Below are 22,388 nucleotides of genomic sequence, written 5' to 3'. Positions count from 1 at the left end.
TTATAGAAGATAAATAAATCCCAACAAAAATGGTGGCAGCCACAGAGCTGGATAGAGCAGGAGGCTTGAGTTGCCCCCGACAATGGAGGAAGCCAAGTTTCTGCAGCCCTGGCCTGCCTTGGCCTGCGCTCACGGCTACAAAGTTTCAATTATAGAAGATAAATAAATCCCAGATACCAGGACATCCGCTTGGGTCACTGGGGGGTGTGACTGGCCTGAAAACAACCACAGGCCCATCACCCAGGCTGCCCCATGCCCCAAGGGAACCCCACCCTTATATGGACACCCTTCAGGGCAAACCAGTCGGCCCCCACTAGTGCACCAGGTCTCTATCCTATCTAATTCTATCTAATAAAAGAATAATATGCAAATTGATATATGGTACTAGATTAATAGTACCATATATTAAGTAATATTTGGCAAAGGAGGCAAGAACATAAGCTGTGTTTTAACTCCATGATAAATTTTATAAACATGGTCTTGTAATATATTTAGATAAATTCAATTTTTTCTCTTCTCACCAGACTATGGGATCTTCAAAAGCAATGAACATTTCCTATTGATCTTTTTATGCCCAACAATTAAAAACTCTTAATAATGCAGAGTCTATGTGTTGAAGTGTTGAAGCAGAGAGTTCTCTGGTCAGGTAGAACAAAAGGATTTCATGTCTCCCCCTCCCCCTTTGTTTATAAGCATTTTAAAAAATATTTTTTATTGATTTCATTGAGGAAGGGAGAGGGAGTGAGAGATAAAAACATCAATGATGAGAGAGAATCATTGATCGGCTACCTTCTGCATGCCCCCTACCGGGGAATGAGCCCACAACCCAGGCATGTGCCCTTGATGGGAATCAAACCTGGGACCCTTAAGTCCACAGGATGGCACTCTATCCACTGAGCCAGACTGGCTAGAGCTACAAGCATTTTGTTTTGCTACCTCTGATTCAGAAATGCCATCTGCCTGTATTTGTGATGGTAGACAGTGTTAAGATAATAAGGATCTTCATCTGTGCCTCAAATTTCCAGAGCTGCTGTGTCACAAAATAACATGATCCTGGTAGTTGCCATGGTAGAGAAAGATTTCCTCCTGTAGAGCTTGTTTTTGAAACTATTTTTGCATATGAATCAGAAACCAAAATTAAATATTTATAAATCATTCATTGTATTGCAGAACTAAAAGGGTCTATATATACTATATAGTCTAACTGTTCAATATTTTATAATTTGAAACTGAGTCCAAAAGAGGTTTAAAGAGTTCACACCTTTAGAGATTGAGTTAGGACCAAAACCCAGGAATCCTAACATTCTGTCCATTGCTTAAGTTCAACATAAAGCCTTATATTTCTCCACTTTTTTGTGGGGGCGGGCGTTGGGGGGAAACCCTTGCCACTTAAGATGTCACTGTATTTCCCTGGCCAAGTGGCTCAGTTGTTTGGAATGTCATCCTGTACATCAAAAGACTGCAAGTTTGATTCCAGGTCAGGTCATATACCTAGATTGCAGGTTCCATCCGTGGTAGGGGCACATAGAGGAGGCAACTGATCAATGTTTCTCTTGCTCTCTGTCTCTATCTCTCCCTCCCTTTATCTCTCTTTAAAATCAATAAAAATATATCCTCAGGTGAGTATTAAAAATAAAAACAAGAAAAAAATGTAACAGTCCTTGTATTTCTTTACCCAGTGAATCAAAATTCCAAAGAACACATTCTTTTCTTAATTGGCTGAATGAAGGTCACTTTGTATTTTGTAACCTTTGCCCTTGATTTTATCAAAATAAATGAAAATATCTACAACTAGGGATTCATATTATTCAGAAAAATATATAAACTTGTACTATCCATGTAAAGTTATGTGTGTACATACATGAGTATGATTTTATATTAATTTCCCCTACTTAAAATTAAAAATGTTAAATAATTTTAACTTATGCTCCTATTTAAAAAAAATGTTTCACTGCATGGAAAGTGAAATTGCATGAAAATAAATAATAAAAATAAATTGCCTGATTTAAAACCAGAGAACTAAATTCTATTTAAAATTATTATTTTATTTTTATTAAAGTATAGTTGGCATATAATAGCATATTAGTTTCTGGACTACAACAGTGATTTGACATTTATTTTTTCAGCCATTTTTTTATTAGGGCTCAAAGGAAGAAAGAAGAAGGTGTTGAAGGATGGTAGTAGGGTTCTTAGATTTGGGGAGCAGGAACATACATAAAATTGATTATTTTAATAAGTATTTCTTAAGCAGTAATTGAGGGCCAGTAGTGATGTTAGATTATTACAATATATTGATAAAGGAGAACATTGCCAGTATGGCACCAGCATACATAAAGTCTTCAAGGCAAGAATTAGACTGGTGCATTTTATTGGTAAAATGAGTTGTCTTGTACCCATGGTGTGGGGAAGTGGGTTTACAATATCTAAATCCAGCCTACCACCAGGAATGCTCAGGACTTACTCAAGAAGGCAAATAATCCCTTCCACTAATATTTACATGGTAAAATAAGATTGTTGTTAGAGTAATAAATTTGACAGTAAAATAGTAGTCAAGTTTTCAGGCAAATTTAAATTGGCAGTTGAAACAAGCAAATATTCTAGAAAAAATAATTGTACTGGACAAAAAGGTGTAACTAAAGTGTTAACTAAAATTTTTATTGGTACTTCATCTCATGATAAAATTGTGCACCATGTAATGAACCTAAAACAGTAATATTATAGTGCAAAAATTAAAATTTAAAAGCCATCAAGACTATATTATAAATTTTTCAAAAGCCTCCTAACATTTAAATCAAAAAAGGAGGGGATAGTAGAAGAATATCATGTAAGGAAAAATATCCTGTAAGTAAATTACATCTAGAAAATTAATACTTTAGAAAATTAATTGTAAGGCTAAAAGCAAGACACCCATGAAAAACACACAAGGTGACAAAACAAGCCAGATGAAAATCATTTGGGAAAAAAATGAAAAAGGATTCCCAGTCAAATTTATAGAAAATATTCCTCTATTAACTTTTGGTCGAGAATATGTTTGTATATTTTCAGAAAACAACTCCGAGACCATGTGGATTCCAGCAACAGAGAGGAATCGACAGGAATACTCCAGCCATCAAGACAGAAGAGAAGCAGTCCAGAGATGGAAGACGCTGATGTCGCCTTGCCATACTAGCAGTTAGCAGCTGTGCATCACTGCAGGTTGCCCAGGACCAAACCAGAGAGTGTCGGACCTGCATTACCACCATTTGTCCACCATCCAGAACTGTAATGTCAGTGCTGACATGTACACATAAGGAACTGTTGGTAATTGAAATTGGGCCTCAAAAGAACTGTTGGCCCAGAAAGAAACTCACTACAGACATTCATTTGCCTGTCACCATAACCATTATTGCTTGTCTCATTTTCGGTTCTTATAAGTGTATTTCTAATAGCACATGATCTCACTCATCTAGGGGAAATAATGAACAACATAGACTGAAGAACAAGAACAGACCCAGAAATAAGGAGGCACGGGTCAGACTGTCGGGCCTCAGAGGGAAGGTAGGGGAGGGTGGGGGTAAAGGGGAGAGATCAACCAAAGGACTTGTGTGCAAGCATATGAGCATAACCAGCGGTTAAGGACAACAGGGGGTGGGGGCATGTGTGGGGAGGGGTGTGGGATGAGGACAAATATGTGATACTTTAATCAATAAAGAAATTTAAAAAATAAAAAAATTTTAAAAAAGGTCAATATCACTGAAGCCTATGAAACTGCGAGAAGAGTGATGTGAGATGAACTATATACAGCAGACAGGGTTAGAAGTTTGGTGATATAAGGATTATAACTACATAGTTTTTACCTCAGAGGAGAAGGTAACTTTATGAATGAACTAGAGGCCTGGTGCATGAAAATTCGTGCACTTGTGGGGGTCCCTCAGCCCGGCCTGCACCCTCTCACAATCCAGGACCTCTTGGGTAGGGTCCCTAGGCCTGGCCTGAGATCAGGGCCTACCGTGGTTTTCCTTCCCTGGGCTGCAGGAAGCTGGCCCCACCCCTGCTGCTGCCACTGCTTGCCATTTGTGCAGCGCTGCCCCCCCTCCCCTGCCACCAGTAGACTCCCTCTGCAGGTGACAGGCTGGCTGGCCTGGGAATCCCTTTTTCTTTGCTGGGGGGCAGGGCCAGCCCTGCAAGGGGCCACCTGCCTACCTGATCACCCCTAACTACTCGCCTACCTACCTGATCACCCCTAACCACTGGTCTGCCAACCTGATCACCCCTAATCACTCTGCCTGCCTGCCTGATTGCCCCTAACTGCTTGCTTGGTGGCAAGGCCAGCCCAGTGAGGGACTGTCTGCCTACCTGATCACCTCTAACCACTCTGCCTGCCTGCCTGATTTCCCCTAACCACTTGCTTGGGGGCAAGGCCAGCCCAGTGAGGGGCTGTCTGCCTACCTGATATCCCCTAACCACTTGCCTGCCTACTTAATCAACCCTAACCGCTGGCCTGCCTACCTGATCTCCCCTAACCACTTGCCTGCCTACCTGATCACCCCTAACCACTCTGCCTGACTACCTGATTGCCCCTAAGTCTTGCTTGTGGACGGGGCCAGCCCAGTGAGGCGTCATCTGCCTAACTGATCTCCCCTAATTGCTTGCCTGCCTACCTGATCACCCCTAACCACTGGTCTGCCTACCTGATCACCCCTGACCACTCTGCCTGCCTGCCCAATTGCCCCTATCCACTTGCTTGGGGGCAGGGCCAGCACTAATTTCCAGTTGGTCAGCCTCTGGTCGTTACTGGTCGTTACAACCCAGGTTTTTTATATATTAGGATGATTGATTGGTCTTATAATGTCACTAGAAAGAAAGAAGATGTTCTCACTTTCTCATTCAGAGTCAGAGAAAACAAGTGGGAACATTTTGAGAGGCCTGGAGATAAAGTAGAATCCTTTGGGAAAGTTTCACTTTAAGGTTGGAGGTATAGAATGTTAGGGGAGATTGCTAATTGTGATGTCAGTTATAGAAGGGTAGACATGTGGATGGTTACACAGCAAAGGAAGTTCAGAGCAGTGTGAAGACACATGAAGAGAGAAGATCTTTCACTGAGTTTGGATCATGATCAAGAACAATGGATAGGTGAGAAATGATAGAAAAAAATTCTAAACTAGGTCAGACCTCGGAAAGTTTGAGAACTGGCAAAAATGATTTGAATTTGACTTGTTATACTACAAAACCTGCAAACAGGCTATAGGATATGGATATCAGTGAGGTCCAGGATGCCTGGTGTAAATGAGCAGGCACCATTCCCCATGACTCCTACTTTATCACAGAGAATTGCCCAGAGTTTGGAGTTTGGTAGTCTTATTACCTGAGTGCAGTAACCACAGTGGTGAAAAGCAGATTTCAGAGCATTACCAAAGTATAATAAAAAATAAGTATCACTTTAAAGTTGATTAATTATGTTTTGTCATTTTAACTGCTTCAGAATTTATAGGAGAGCTGGGTAGAATAATGAAAGGCTTGTGAAAATAGGACATCAATGTCCAATGATCTTTCAAAATATATTAGTTATGTAGTCATTTTATTTATTATTCTCATTCAATCACATAGTGCCATGTGAGCTAAACATCTATTCTATGGTAATAACAACATGGCAAGCTAGATGATTTAAAGGAGAAATTCAATTTTGTTAGAATTTAATCCAGTTTACTATTGCCACCCACTTAATTAATCAGAAAGTTAAGATAGTATTCAATAATTTGATCAATTAACTTTTTCTTAAATACTATGCTAACAAATAACTCTTTATCAGTGCTAGTTAGGCCACAATTGTGGTACTGTCTTATGTTTCTCCAAACAGAGGAATTTAGTATTATTCCTTAAGCTTTCTTTATTTTGATAGCAATTTGGGGACTTGATGAGATAAAACTTGAATGCATGTTATACGATAACTGGAGGCCTGATGCATGATATTCATGCATGGGTAGGGTTCCTAGGCCTGGCCAGCCATCAGGGCCCATCAGGGCCTTCCAGCAGCCAGCTGGCCTTCTTTTGTTCCGAGCTGCCCCCTGGTGGTCAGCACATACTATAGAGAGCAATTGAACTCCCAGTCTCCTGGTCAACTCCCAAGGGGAAACTGTGCATATTAGCCATATATATACATATATATATATATAATTTTTATCCAACAATTTTTGCATGTAATATGTAATTTTTGCCATTACACTTGAGTTTTAAGTCTTGTTGTCTTAGGTTTTTTTTTTTTTTACTTCTTTGACACATCTGCAATTAAATTTATAATATGCTATGAAGGGAGATTTCATTTTTATATTTTTGCTAAAGTGTTGACAATGTGTCTAAAGCAGTATTCATGTAATGATCTATCCTTTTATGTTGATTATTGATGGTCTTTTTAATCAATTATTAAATTCCTGGGCTCTGTATCGCAGATATATGTTCACTTTAATTTTTGATCTCTGCTTATGCTAGTTCACTCTGTTAATTATTGTAGTTTTATGTTATAATATAATGTAGGAATAATTCCCTACTGTTAGTCTCATCATGAAATTCTTTTAACTCTTCTTACAGTTGAACTTTAGAATAGTTTTGACAGATTTAAAGAAAAAAATCTTGCTCAAGTTTTTATTGTAATTTTACTAAATATATGTGACAATTTGGAAATGTTTGGTATCCTTGCAATTAGTTTTTGTTTCAGAAATCATGATATCTTTATGTTTTTAAGTCTTATTTTATGTCTATCAATACTATTTTGTACTTTTTATCATAATGTACCACCTTCCCAGGCTCTTGTTAAGTAATACTTTGTTGTTGTTATTTGTACCTAGAATAGGACTATCCTAGAAATATTTTTTTTATTCTCCTAAAGATTGCAGAGTTAAAGATATGAAGGATATATTATTTATTCCTGTTTCTACTAGATGTCTCAGGAAGAATCAAACAATGCATTTGTGCCTACATTAGAATGTTATATTGTTGACTACAGTGGTTCATTGGTTTTCTGAGGAAGTATTTTACATTTTTTCTGCAGCAGTGATCTCATTTTTAAAAATACAAATATACTATAAAGTTAATAGGAAGATGAAAAAATTCTTAAAGAGGAACAGAACATGTCTCTGACACTAATAGACTGAATATAATTTCTTGATGTGATAGTAATATATCTTGTACTATGTGCTGGCTACATCTAGAGTAAGGTACTGGGGACAAAAAGAAGGGTCATACAAATTGAGTAGAATGTAGTTACCATAAATGTAGAGACCAGAGTCTAGTGGAAAAAACAAATTCAAAAGTAATATATGACACAGTGTACAGTGCTTTTCATAGCAGTAATACAAAGTGCTCTGGGATTATAAAGGGAAGTGTTATTTTTTGCTTGAGAGCTATCTGACATATGATTTGACATTTGATCTGGGTTTCTAAGGTTGAGTTGAAATGTAACTGGCTGAATCCAACACAAGTGAGAATTAAAAGTAGAGAGCATTGATGTATTCATTTGTTCAGTAAATATGTATTGAGTGCTTACTATGTCTGCCAGGCACTGTTCTAAGCACTGGAGGTATAGCAGTACCAAATACTGGCAAAACCCAAGCCCAAATTAAGCTCATATTCTCATGAGGGTGACTTACATTAAACAAATGAATATATCTACACTAATAAAAGAGAAACATGCAAATTTACCATACCTCCACTACGCCCACAAGCCACGCCCACAAGCAAATCAGGAGCAAGTATGCAAATTAACCCAAAAAAGATGGCTGTGGCCACGGAGTGAGCAAGAAGCTTGGGTTTCCCTGGCTATGGAGAAAGCCAAGCTTCCTGCCCTGGCTGGCCCTGGCCTCCACTCAAGGCTACAAAGTTTCAATTATAGAAGATAAATGAATCCCAACAAAAATGGCAGCAGCCACGGAGCTGGAGAGAGCAGGAGGCTTGGGTTACCCCAGCGATAGAGGAAGCCAAGCTTCCTGCCCAGCTTGGCATGCCCTGGCCTTCGCTCATGGCTACAAAATTTCAATTATAGAAGATAAATAAATACCAGATACCAGGGCCTCTGCTTGGGTCACTGGGGGGCGTGGCCAGCCTGCAAACCACCACAGGCCCCTCTCCCAGGCCACCCCATGCCTCAAGGTAACACCCACCCTGATCCAGGACACCCTACAAGGCAAACCAGCCAGACCACACCCGTGCACCAGGCCTCTAATCCTACCTTATAATAGAGAAACATGCAAATTGACCGCACCACCACTATGCCCATGATTGGGCCTGCGAGAGGCTGGGGGCAGGACTCCGGGTGGCCTATCCAGCAGTTGAGAAGACCAAGATGGCAGTGCAGAATCCTCTTAGTTCCGGGGGTCCCCAGGGCCAATCGCCACCCGGGCGGGCGTGGCCGGGCCGAGCAGGCCGCTCCCCGGGGGTCCCCGGGGCTGATCACCACCCGGGCAGGCGTGGCCGGGCCCAGCCAGCCGCTCCCGGGGCGGGGTCCCCGGGCGATCGCCACCCTGGCCTAAATGGCTGGTGCTGAGAGGGATCAATGGGGCTGGCGGAAGGAGCGGGTGGTAGTTGACCACCAAGGGCATCTGCAGCAGCTGGATGCAGAGCTCGGGTCCGAGTTCTCCAGGTTGACCTCCATGGGGTCCGCGTCGCACCCATAGTGGCTGAGTGGGGACGCTGGCATCGTAGCCCCAGCACGAGGCCAGCTTCCCAAGCCAGACTGCGGAGGGAGGGAGGGCCTCTGGGCTGGGAGCACTCCCCCACCCCAGTGGACAGGGCACAGAGAGCGAGCAGCAGAGAGCTACTAGGGGTGGTGGGTGTGGTGGCCTGGCTTCCAAGAGGCTAGCTTCAGCTGCTGTGGCCTGCGCTGAGGTGGCTGGTGGTGGGGGCAACTGCGGGGGCACATCCGAGGCTGGGGCACTGGGAGACGTGGGACTGCAGTCCAGAAAGCGAGGCTCCGGAGGATCTGGTCACCGACCCCTGGCATTGAAGCCCCCTCCTACAAGATGTATCCTAGCCTAGGTGTGTGGGAAGCAGGTTCGGGAACCTCTCCCTTTGCGGCGCCAGAGCACAGGCCTGCCAGCGCCCCAGAGGAGACCCCAGCCAGGATCGGGGGCTTGACCAGTCTCTAAACCAGGGCGGCCATTAGCCCAGGCCTACCAGCACCCCAGAGGAGACCCCCACCAGGATCGGGGGTGTGACCAGCCTCCAAACCGCCCGCAGCCCTAGCCCAGGCCTGCCAGCACTCCAGAGGAGACCCCTGCCAGGATTGGGGTCATGGCCAGCCTTCAAACTGTGGTGGCCCCTAGCCCAAGGAGGCCTCCTGGCCGAGGACGCCTGAGCCTGTTCTTGACCTAGGGCCGGGCTCTCCCCACAAGGGACTCAGAAGCCTCCAGAGTCTAACTGCCAGTCTCTGTGAGTGCATCCACTGTCCACCAAAAAGTAGGGCCATCAAACCATTCAGTCTCAGTGCAGGCACAGGTCCGTGGCTGACAGGGTGGAGGCCAGACCAAAACAAAACAGCAGAAACACCCTGCCCACCTGGGCGGGTACTGCTGTAGTCCACGTGGCCTGGGCAGTGTAGAAAGCGCTACCTTCTCCCAGGTCCTGTGCTGGCACCGCCGCCTCGCTCACCCTCAAGCCCCCCTGAGTCCTGACAGCAAAGTGTGTGGGGCATTCTGCAGGAGTTGTGCCGTTCTGGGTGCTTTTGCCCAAAGACACACTTTGGGATGAATTCAGAGCCACATCTCATTTCCCATGAGACTGGAAGAACCATGTAAAAGGATTTTGAAAAAAGCTTTCCACATCTCTGTTTATTCTTTTGAATCCATAAAACGACCTTAAAAAAAGCATTCGGGCCACCTACAAAAGAATGCACTTTCTGGCCAGAGCACGCAGGATTCTTTTGCCCAACAGGTTAAAGGGAGCAGAGCTGGCACAGTGGGAATGGCCCTGGTGCCCTATGAGGAGACCGGGGGAATGGGGTTGCCGAAATTCCATAAGCCTCTTGCCACCTTCTCCTTTGCAAACCACACCATCCAGATCCACCAGGACTGGAGGCAACTGGGAATCACAGCCGTGATTTGGGACATGGTAATCAAATCTTGAGGGCCTCTGAAAACATCTGCAACTGATTATAAGACTGGTCTTTATTTAAAAAGAAATAAAAGAACAGCTTTGTTGAGATATAACCCGTATACTGTACATGTCACCTAAAGTGTACAATGAACTGGTTTTTTAAAGTAAATTCAGAGTGGTACAACCATCACCATGCTCAATTTTTAAATATCTTCATGATCCATCCCCTCCAAAAAAAACTTCTAACCACTGGAATCACTTTCCTGATCATCTTCCTCAAAATAGATTGCACTTTAAAGGTGGGTAAAGGAAAGTTGAGGGAAGTTAAAACACTGCACAAAGGATATTGTAAGATGACAAAGCCCAAAGTGAAGATCATGTGTTTTCTTTAAAAATATATATATATATTTAAAATTTCAGAAAGGGAGAGGGAGAGAGAGATAGAAACATCAATGATAAGAATCACTGATCAGCCGAAACTGGTTTGGCTCAGTGGATAGAGCGTCGGTCTGCGGACTGGAAGGTCCCAGGTTCGATTCCGGTTAAGGGCATGTATATTGGTTGCGGGCACATACCCCGGTGGGGGGTGTGCAGGAAGCAGCTGGTTGATGTTTCTCTCTCATCGATGTTTCTAGCTCTCTATCCCTCTCCCTTCCTCTCTGTGAAAAATCAATAAAATATATTTTAAAAAAAAAGAATCACTGGTCAGCTGCCGCCCACAGGCCCCCTACTGGGGATTGAGCCCGAAACCCAGGCATGTGTGCCCCTGATCAGAATCAAACCTGGACTCTTCAGTCCACAGGCTTATGCTCTCTCCATTAAGCCAAACTGACCAGGGCCATGTGTTTTCTTCAAGTTCTGCGTGGTTGTAATGGTCCCCAAATCTATACTAATAAAAGGGTAATATGCTAATTAGAGTGGTTGTCTTCTGGACATCTTTCCAGACAAAGCCACAGTGGCTACAAAGGCCAAGGCTCAGGCAGCCATAACCAGCTGCAGTGGCAGCAGCATTGGGGTTATGGGGGTGGTGCCTCCGGAGGGAGGCCAGACTGGGGGCCAAGGCACAGGCAGTTTGGGGTGATCAGGCTGATAGGGGAGGGCAAGGTAGGGGCAATCAGGCTGGCAGGAGATCAAGGTAGGGGCGAGCAGGCAGGCAGGCAGTGGGGTTAGGGACAATCAGGCAGGCAGGCAGGTGAGTGGTTAGGAGCCAGCGGTTCCGGATTGTGAGAGGGATGTCCGACGGCTGGAAGTTGGACATCCCCTGAGGGGTCCCAGATTGAAGAGGGTGCAGATTGGGCTGAAGGGCACACACCCCCTCCTCCCCCCAGTGCACGAATTTCGTGCACTGGGCCTCTAGTCTATCTAATAAAAGAATAATATGCAAATTGACAGTCACTCCAACACATAAGATGGCTGCCCCCATGTGGTCAAAGATAGCTGTCCCCGTGTGGACACAAGATGGCCAGCAGGGGAGGGCAGTTGGGAGGGACCAGGCCTGCAAGGGAGGGCAGTTGGGGGTAATCAAGCCTGCAGGGGAAGGCAGTTAGGGGTGACCAGGCTGGCAGAGGAGGTAAGTTAGGGGTGACCAGGCCTGCAGGGAAGGGCAGTTGGGAGGGACCCAGGCCTGCAGGGGAGAGCAGTTGGGGGGGACCAGACCTTCAGGGTAGGGCAGTTAAGGGTGACCAGGCCTGCAAGGAGGGCAATTAGAGGCAATCAGGCTGGCAGGGGAGCAGTTAGGCATCAATCAGGCTGGAAGGGGAGTGGTTAGGGGTTGATCAGGCCTGCAGGCAGAAGTGGTTAGGGGCAATAAGGAAGGCAGGCAGGTGAGCAGTTGGGAGCCAGCAGTCCTGGATTGTGAGAGGGATGTCCCAGATTAGAGAGGATGCAGGCTGGGCTGAGGGACACCCCCCCCACCCCATGCATGAATTTCATGCACTGGGCCTCTAGTGTAATATAAATTCAGCTATTAAATATTCTATAAAGAAAAGTAAAATAAGATAGTGGAAGGAGAGCACTGGAGTAGTTGTATGAATAGGTCACTTTTTATACAGAATAGTCATGCAAGGGCTCTCTAAATAAAGTAAATGAGCAATACAAACAAAGATCTAAGGGAAGAACATTTGTGGACAAAAGGAATATGAAGGAAAGGCTTACACAGGAGCAAGCTTGGGGGCATATTCAGAGAATAGTCAACAAATCAATGTAGCCTTTAAAGACACCACTAGCACGCCTTCTGCAAGATTTCTTTCAGCGTGGGCAATTTTACCTAAAAAATATGTGATTTGCTGAGTTTCTGCTGAAGGAGGAGTGCAACGCAGCAGAATAATAGATGTAAGTGGCTAGCTAAGAAGATGAAAATTCTTTCCAATCATTGGTGATGGTTAGAAAGTTGAGAAAGAAAAATGAGCATCTCTAAGATGTTGGCTTTTACCCACTATTACTACAAAAGTATGTGTTCAGCTACCAAATGAAAGCCTCTGTTGATAGGCCAGGCACTAATCCTAAGAAGGACTGAACAGCTTACTTTCATATCAGCATAAATATAATGAGGACTTAATGCTAATCATGTTAACTGGAAGCCTTCTCCTCTAGTTTCCATAAGCTTGTGGCACCTCTTAATCCCATCACCAAGTATCTCTACTTGATGTTGGATCTACAAAGAGGAGATGACATTTACACACTGAATTCAGGGAATAGTTTAGCACTTTCCACTTCGAGTTAACAGTTCCTCCTGAAGAGAAACTAAAAATGTGAAAGGAAAAACAATGGAAACTGATTAGATCTTACCACATACTTTAGCACCCAGGCTCTGTATCAAGCAGATATTTTTTTTTTTCCTTTGCTCCATTGGAAAAATATTTAAGAATTACAGTGTTACAAGTAAAAATATGAGATACAATTTTTACCAAGGAGAATCATTGTTTTCTTTTCTTTTCTTTTTTTTTTTTTTTTTTTACTGTTTAACTTTGATCTTTACAGATCTGATTGTATGGAAGCCTCTGGAATTAGAGCAATGCAAGAATCAGTATATCGGGAGGGAGAGGTGTCAGTGCAGGAGGTAGACAGTTTAGAGACAAGGCCAGACAATGTCACTGTGTGTCCATGCAGCTTACCAGGTCTGCAATACAGACAATTGACTCTTATCAGAACCATGACATCACAGTACCCCTTCAAGTTTCTTTTCAGTCCCAAGGACTCCAAGGACTTATCAATATCCCCCCAAATAATTCACCCACTGATGTATACAACTTTAACTTTCAGTTGTCAGATATGAATAACGAAAACCAGGAAGATTATAACCAACAAACTGTCTCAAGCTATAGTCCTTCAGAGCTCAGTTGCATGCAATATGAAATGGTGTGTAGAACAGCCAACTCCTATCCAATGACACAAGTAAGAAGGGCCCAGAAAGAGGAGGAATTTTGCAAGAAATGGATACAAATTAGACCACGTGTAGGGAAAAGAATACCAATTCGAAAAGCACCACAAATGATTTCAGATCCAATGCCTGAGAGAAAAAGAACAACTCCCATTAACCCTGCATATACAATTCGAAAATCACGGGTTACCAACAGTGTCCATCTGCGGCCATATAGGGACAGGGTTATTCACTTACTGGCATTGAAGGACTACAAGAAATCTGAACTTCTTGTTCGACTTCAGAAAGATGGCATCCAAAAAAGGGACAGTAACTCCCTTGGGAAAATTCTGCACCAAATAGACAGTCTGAATACACAGGATTTTTCATACACCTTAAAGGATAATATTTTTAAAGAGCTCCAAAGAGACTGGCCTGGGTACAATGAAATAGAAAGGAAGTCATTAGAGTCAGTGCTTTAAAAAAAAGTAGGTCTATTTCAGAATGTCACAGGCACCAATTACCCAGATTCTTCTATGAGTTCTAGTACAGATGAAACGTCATCTTCTCCGGAACAGCTTTACAATTCAGCTGTTATTGATCCTTTTAGGAAAAAGAAAGTTAGAATAGCTCACATGAAAACTGTAGTACAGTCATCAGTTAATGGTTATTTGAATAACAACAGTAAAAAATCTGCTGTGGATCTCCTATCACCCTCTGAAGCTACTGTCAATCCCATTCTTTCACCACTACCTGAAATCCACTTTCCTATTTCAAATCCTTCTCAGCTTGTGCATTCCAACAGCAATTTCTGCAACACTGCAGATCAGGGGAGTCAAGATCCATATATTGTCAGCTTTAGTCAAAAATAGATCTGTGAGAACCAGTGCGATAAACATACTTCTTTGAAAACATTAGCCACTAATTCAATTCAAATAAAGTTTCCAAACCTCATGGAAAATAAACATTTGTTGTCCAATAAGTTTGAATATAAAATTATGGAACACAAAGTAAATAGCCAAAAGTATCATATTGAGGTGATGGAGAAACAGAAGACAGATTCTGAAAGACAAGGTGTAGGTGCAAATCCAGACTCGTGTGAAGAAGTTGAACATTTTAGCACTGGCTCTGGGAACACTTGTTCAACATCTGGGCTACAGGACTATGTAACTATGTCACTATAGTTTCCTCTGAGCAACATCAACATTACAAATAGGAATTTAAAGCAGAATATGATGAATACTGGGCCTTGTATGACAAGATGCAGACTTTATCTAGCATATTTACTAAACTTGATTCAAAAAGGAAACACCTTCCTCCAGTCTCAAAAGAATATGAGGAAATTACTAAAAAAAGTCACTAGAATATCATAAAATGAGACAGATTAATCCCAATTATTATGCAGAAAAATATAGATATCAGTATATTTATAAAAAGCTGGCTCATATTAAAAGATTAATAAAGGATTATGACCAGCAACAAGTATAGTAATAGCCCAAGAACAGTATAATGAGACCAGAATAAATAAATGTATTTATTTAAATTTCCAAATTACTTGCTGTAAGATGCTAAAGGGATGAAACTTATTTATTGAAACACTAAAAATTTCTATTTTAATTTTTTTCTTTTCTTATGTGTATTTTAATTTTTATTTATGGTTATTTTTTATTTTATGTTGATTTATATTTATTTCTATTATTATTTACTTGGTATTTAATTTTAACTTTCCTGAACTTAAAAAAAAATGCTCACCTTAGGATATACTATAGTCTTAAATTTATTTTAGAGAGAGAGAGGGAGAGCAAGAGAGAAAAACATCTAAGTGAGAGAGAAACATCCATTGGTTGCCTCCTGTATACCCCCAAGCAGGGAATGAACCTGCAACCTAGGTATGTGCCCTGACAGGGAATTGAACATGCAATCTTTTAGTGTACAGGAAGTCATTCCATTCAACTGAGCCACCATGCTAGGGTGCTTTTCTGTACTTTTGAAGCTGTTTTATCTGATGCCTTTGACCCCTCATCCCCTGAAATTTGTGTTTCACTTCCTTTTCAAAAAATATTCAGCTCCCATGTCTTTGATCAAAATTGTGCTCATTGAAAAAAAATAGAAACCTATAATGAGTGTTATGAAATATGTTTGGATAAACATAACCTCTTTCTTTTTATCTTTAATGCAAGCTCATCCTTAAAACTTAGGTATTTTTCTAAATGCTATGATTCTTCAAATAGTACAAATTTTCATTTCATCAAGTTTGTTAAACTTGCATAAAACTGTTATTTGTTTTTATTATAGGGAACACAAGTTATGTGTCAAACATACAAAAAGCTTTTGGTAGGATTCAAGTTGTGTTGTCTTCTTAAGGGCTGGTGTTTGAAACAGAAGCATTATTTTACAAATCTAAGTATTTAAATGTTTCCCAAAGTTTGAGTACTGTTTTTAGTAAATATTTGTTTCCACAATCTAAAAGAAAAGTGGTGCATACCAAAGAATAACACTTATGTACAATAGGAAGCCTAATAATAATATGAACACTTATGAACTTACCAACTAATTTAGCAATTAAAATATTCCCAGTACCATTGCAGCTACCTTTGTTTTCCTCTCATCTGTGCTATGCCGTTGCCTCACCCAAAGTGGTAAACAGGCCCCCAAATTTATATGTATCCTTTCCTTGCTTTTTTTTAAATCAATCAATCAATCATTTTATTTATTTTTTAAATTTTATCTTTCAATTACAGTTGACATTCAGTATTGTTTTGTAGAAGTTTCAGGTGTATACATAGTGGTTATGCAATCATATACTTTACAAACAAACTAATCCCACCAATATTTCAAGTACCCATCTGGCACCATACAAAGTTATTATATCCCTAGCCAGTTTGCCTCAGTGGATAGAGGGTAGATCTGCAGACTGAAGGGTCCTGAGCTCAATTCCGATCAAGAGCATATGCCCAAGTTGTGGGCTCAATCCCCAGTGCGGAGCATGCAGAAGGCAGCCAATAGATGATTCTCTCTCTTCATTGATATTCCTTTCTCTCTCTCCCTCTCCCTTCCTCTCTGAAGTCAATAAAAATACATATTTTTAAATAACAAAGTTATTACAATATTATTCACTTTATTCCCTATGCTGTACTTTATATCCCCATGACTATTTTGTAATTATCAGTTTGTATTTCTAAATCTCTACACATTTTCCACCTAATTCCCTAACATCCCTCCCACCTGGCAACCATCAAACTGTCCCGTGTCTATAACTGTCAATTTTGTTCATGCCTTTATTTTATTCTTTAGATTCCACATATAAGTGAAATCATACAGTATTTGTCTTTCTCTGCCTGACTTATCTCAATTAGCATAATACCCTCTAGATCCATCCATGTTGTTGCAAATGGTAGGATTTCATTCTTTTATATGGCTGAGTAATATTCCATTGTATATTTGTACCACAACTTTTAAAATCTACACATCTATCTGAAGAAGCCCAAAACACGAATTTGAAAGGATACCTGTATCTCTATGTTTATTGCAGCATTACCTACAGTAGCCAAGATATAGAAATAACCCATGTGCCCCTTGCTTTTTAAAAATACTTTTACTCTCTATATATGCATAATTAAACAGTTCCATTTTTAGTCTTTATAAAAATGAAGTTATAGTGGAGTCATCATTTTGCTTTCTTTGGTCAACCTTATACTTTATGATTTAGTTATGCTGATATGTAAAGTTGTACATGTGCATTTTCTCACTTACATGTTGGGTTATCAGATGACCTCAATATAATTTAGTTATCCATTGTCTTGTTTTTAGAGATTGGGTTTTTCTCTCTTTTTTTTATTATTAAAATGTTGCTGTGAACATTTCATAAAATTTATCCCTTTCCATCATTTGTGCTCTTATTTTCATTTTTTTTATTCTTTCTCTATTTTAAACCCCACAAGAATTTATTGTTTTGTATTGTTAATATTTACTTAGATTTGCATGCATTCTCCATTGCTTTTAAGACTTTAATCAATGTTGTTATTTCTGACTGAAATGATTTTTATTTTCTTGAAAAGCTCCCTTTTTTCTTTTATCTGAATCCTCTCAGTTTTTTTAGTGTGCATATGCTCTTAACTGACCTTTACTTTTTAAGGATATGTTAACTAGATACAGATTTCTAAGTTGGTGGTTATTTTCATTGGCAATCTATATATATAAAAGGCTAATATGCTAAGTGTCTGACTGTCCGACCAGTCGCTATGACATGTGCTGACCCCCAAGGGGCAGATGCTCAATGTAGGAGCTGCCGAGCTGCACTGACTTGGCAGTGGCAGTTCTCGGGTGATGCACCCTGAAACCAGAGAGGAGGGAGCCCGATTCCTCATGGGGCCACGCAATTCCGCTTTCCGCCATGGGTTATGTTGCTGCTGGGGCACTGTTGGCCCCAAATCTGGTTTACTGCACACTTGCATTTGCATTCCACACCCTGTACGTCAGCAACTTTGCAGAGTGCCCTCTCGCACTCCGGAACCCCTGGGGGGATGTTGGAGAGCCGGTTTCAGCCAGATCCCCAGAGGCCAGGCCAAGGGACCCCACCTGCTGGAGGGACCCCACTCACTATGCAGACATCAGGGAGAGACCATGGGAGGTTGGCTCCAGGGCGTGTCTGGCCCATCTCACCCAGTCCCACCCCACCGGCCACCTTCTAATTAATTTCCTTTCAATGTGCACGAATCCATGCACCAGGTATAAAAATATAATTCCGTTTTGCTTGGTGATTTCATTCTTGTTGAGGCATTAACTATCAGTCTTATTGTTCCTCCTTTGATGGTCATGTATCCTTTTTATCTGTTTTAGATTTTTTTACTTGTTATCTTTGCTCTTCAGTAGAGTTATTGAAATATACCTAGTTGTGGTTTGAAGTAGTCCATTAGGCTTGCAAAATGATCTGCTAATATTTCTGTTAATATTGTTTCTCCCCTATTCTTTCTCATTTTGTTATCATTTTTCTTATGTCTCTTATGAATATTTCTGTAATTTCTGTCTTTTCACTCCATGTTTCAATCTGTGTATTTTCTGACCATGTTTGGTCAGAGGAAATTTTTTTAAAATAAATTATTTTGTAATAATCAGACTACAGGTGTATTGACTTAAAATGAGAGAGATGTTGAAATAAAAATACAACTAGGAAATGTTCACAGATGATATTATACCAAATAAATTATATTAAAATTGACTGGCCTTTATCTCTGTTACTTTTATAAATACTATTTTTGAAATGTGAAGAACGTTAAACTAAAATTAAGTAATAAAGACTAATACCTACATGAAGAAATATTAGATTCTGCACAGGGAAATTAATAGATATAATTTTCTCTAACTTACAGAATTATTGGATTTGTTCCAACTTAGTAATTAGCTCATTCTCTTCTATATTGCTTTTAAATTAATTCAATTTATTATTTTAATGCTAGATATTGACTAATATGGCATAGAGAAGAGACCATCTGTATGGACTGTGAACAAAAGCACTTATGTAACCTCAGATAAGAAATTAAAATTTCTGTCCCTAGGTTTTTCATTTGTATGGGAATAATAGTCTCTATCTCATAGAGTCATTTTCAGGATTTAGCAATAATGAATAGATCTATTTCTATCTATCTATCTATCTATCTATCTATCTATCTATCTATCTATCTTACAATCATACAGGTAACTTGCTAGTTACCTGTATTATTACATAGACAAGTGCTTGATGTTTAATGTTCACTTACTGAATTGTAATTATTTACTTTTATTAATCTACTAGAGGCCCAGTGCATGAAAATTCATGCACTGGGGGGATCCCTCAGCCCCACCTGCCCCATCTCACAGTCCAGCAGCCCTCAGGGGCAGGAGGCGACCCAGTGATCAGGGGAAGGTGATGCCCCATCATACCTCTGCTGGTAGTACAAGCCTCGGCTGGCCCTGGTTACCTGAGCCTCAGGCAGCCCTGGGCATCTGAACAGCTACCATCCCAGGCTTGCCTGCACCTCGGGCCCACCCTGGGCTGCTGGGCTGCCAACATCTGATGCTTGCCTGCCCCTTGAGTGTCAGCTGGGCAGCTGCCATCCAAGGCTTGCCTGCGCCTCAGGCTGGCCCTGGGCGGCTGGGGGGCTGAGGGCAGGTCTGGCCACACCGTGCACCTGCCATGCCCCTGGCTGGGCTGAAAGGACTGTGAGACTCCAGCGGCAGGCACAAGGAGCGGTGGTCTGGCTGCACCATGTGCCCGCCCCCCGCGCCCCCCCCCCCCCCAGTGGAGCTGAAAGGACTGAGGGACTCCGGCAGAGCTAAGGGGACTGGGCGCCACCATCTTGTGGCTATGGGTGCCACCATCTTTGTGATGGTGTGATGGTAAAATTGCATATTTCCTCTTTATTAGATAGGATAAATTTGTACAAAGTAAAAATGTCTCCCAAATCAGGCCTCAAAGAGTCATATTACAGGAGATGGTCTCTGAAAAATTAAACATTGTGATTCAATGTTCTTTAAATCAGTATATAGTAACTAGAGGCCTGATGCACGAAGATTCATGCCAAGAATGGGTCTTCCTTCCCCTGGCTGCTGGCACCACCTTCACTCCAGCCAGAGCCGCCTTTGTGCTCTGGCCCAGAGCTGCCTTTCTGCCTTCCCATGCTGCCCAGAGGCCTGGAGCAGCTGGGGTGGTGTGGAACGCCTGCATCATTGCCATGGCAAAGATACAAGCATCCCACCCTGCCCCCAGTTGCTTGGCACCTGCGTATCCAAATTAACCTGCCATCTTTGTTGGGTTAATTTGCATAATCACTCCTGATTGACTGGTGGGCATCACGAAGGAACAGCCAATTTACATCTTACTATTTTATTACTGTAGATACCATTAAATTCATTGTTAGCATATGATTGATTAAAACCCTCACTTTTAGAATAAAAACAATAGTTTCATTTACTGATGCCATTTAAAAATATCTTTGTAATTTTTACTTATTACAAGTCATATGAATTCCTCTGGGCCACATATTCGTGTATTAGCATTTATATTCCCTAGAAGTGACCTTAAACATTATATTATATGCTTAAGAAAATGTTTGTGCTGTTACTGAAAGAGGAAGGTGCCTTATTTTGGTTGACAAGCCATATGTTTTTATCTTAATTTTCCAAGATGAGATTTTAGCTTGATGCCTTTCAAGCTTTCCAAATTAAGCTCAAGAAGCTGTACCCAAGAGTGCCCAATCTTTGCAATCTTTCCATAGGTCTCACATTCTATAGCTTCTCTGATTGCAGATTTTGTTATATACCAATTGTCTTGTACCAGAGGGAGGAATATCATTTGGTACTGGGTTTCAGGGGCTGTAACTGGTCAGGAAAGCCCCGTCATGAGGGACTGGTTGAAGATGTGTGTTTAACAACACTAAAACATCTATTAGTTAAAAGACTGAGAAGCCAACAAATTAGTGGGGGTGTGGATATAGCCTGAAATTCTGAACAAATAAAGGTAGAATCTTCATATCCAGTCAAAACGTTTTATGACATCTGAAAGGAAAAGTGTATCAAAATGTACTGAGTGTTAGGGGGTAGGTTGGATGCTTGAGAAAAATGATTAATAACATAGTCCCTGCCTTCAGAGAGATTTAGTAAAGTAAGTAAAGATGCAAGTATAGTGCTACGGTGGGGTAGGGCTGATGATGCTGATGGATAAGTGTGGGCAAAAATAATTACAAGCATTGCCTTTCATGGAGTATATTATATGCACTACGTTTAGTTCTTTATCATCATTTTCTGACTTAATTCTCACTCCAATGCTGTGAATTAGGTATTATTATGTCAATTTACAAGGGAGAAAATTATGGCTTATAGAGTTATAGTAATGTGAGCAAAGTTGTGGGACTAGGTAATAAGACCTGAGATTCAAACCCAGTGTTGTATATTTTAAAATTTCTACATGAGGAAACAAAAGCAGCAATGCTACTGACATATTTATAATGAACAGTTTATCAAAACAGCAACAAAGACTCATCACATTCTATAGTCTTATGAGAGGAGATTAGGTTTTGAATTTATAACTGGGATTGAATCCTGACTCTGCCACTTTCTGTGTAACGTTGGAGAAATTACATGATTGCTCTGGAGATTGGTTTTCCTATCTGTATTTTGATGATAATAATAATACTCACTCACAAGGTTATTGTACCTAGTGAAAAAGAAAGCACTCAATAAATGAGAGCCAATCTTGCTAGGACTGCTTTTCTCTTTTAGACGTGGGCAAAACAAGTGAGCACATGTGTATAATGAAATAGTGGGAAGTGGGATTAGCTTCAAAATTATCTATAGAACAGGAAATATTTACTATGGCTTGGGATCCATGAGAAACACTTGTGTTAACAACATGGAAAAGATATCAAATGGACTATTTGATGAATTCAGGTGCATGAGGTCTCTAAGTCAATATACACTTATGAAGGAAAATTTCCCCTAGGCTATACATATAAAAGAATAAGAACAGCCCTAACTGGTTTGGCTCAGTGGATAGAGTGTCGACCTGCAGAATCAAGGGTCCCAGGTTCGATTCCGGTCAAGGGCATATGCCTTGGTTGTGGGTACAGCCCCAGTGGGGGGTGTGCAGGAGGCAGATGATTGATGTTTCTCTCTCATCGATGTTTCTAACTCTCTCTCCCTCTCCCTTCCTCTCTGTAAAAAATCAATAAAATATATTTTAAAAAAAAGAATAAGAATATGTCTTGTTCTAGTTCATGATCAAAACCTATGGAAAACATAACCATCCTAGCATTTTCTTAATGTCACATCATCTCTTAGAAGCAATATGATAAGGTTGTCAGTCTAGTTCAGTGGTCGGCAAATTCATTAGTCAACAGAGCCAAAAATCAACAGTACAATGATTAAAATTTCTTTTGAAAGACAAATTTTTTAAACTTAAACTTCTTCTAATGCCACTTCTCCAAAATAGACT

This window comes from Eptesicus fuscus, chromosome 1, assembly GCF_027574615.1.
Source record: "Eptesicus fuscus isolate TK198812 chromosome 1, DD_ASM_mEF_20220401, whole genome shotgun sequence".
In the NCBI taxonomy this organism is placed as follows: Eukaryota; Metazoa; Chordata; class Mammalia; order Chiroptera; family Vespertilionidae; genus Eptesicus; species Eptesicus fuscus.
This window is presented reverse-complemented; position numbering follows the sequence as displayed.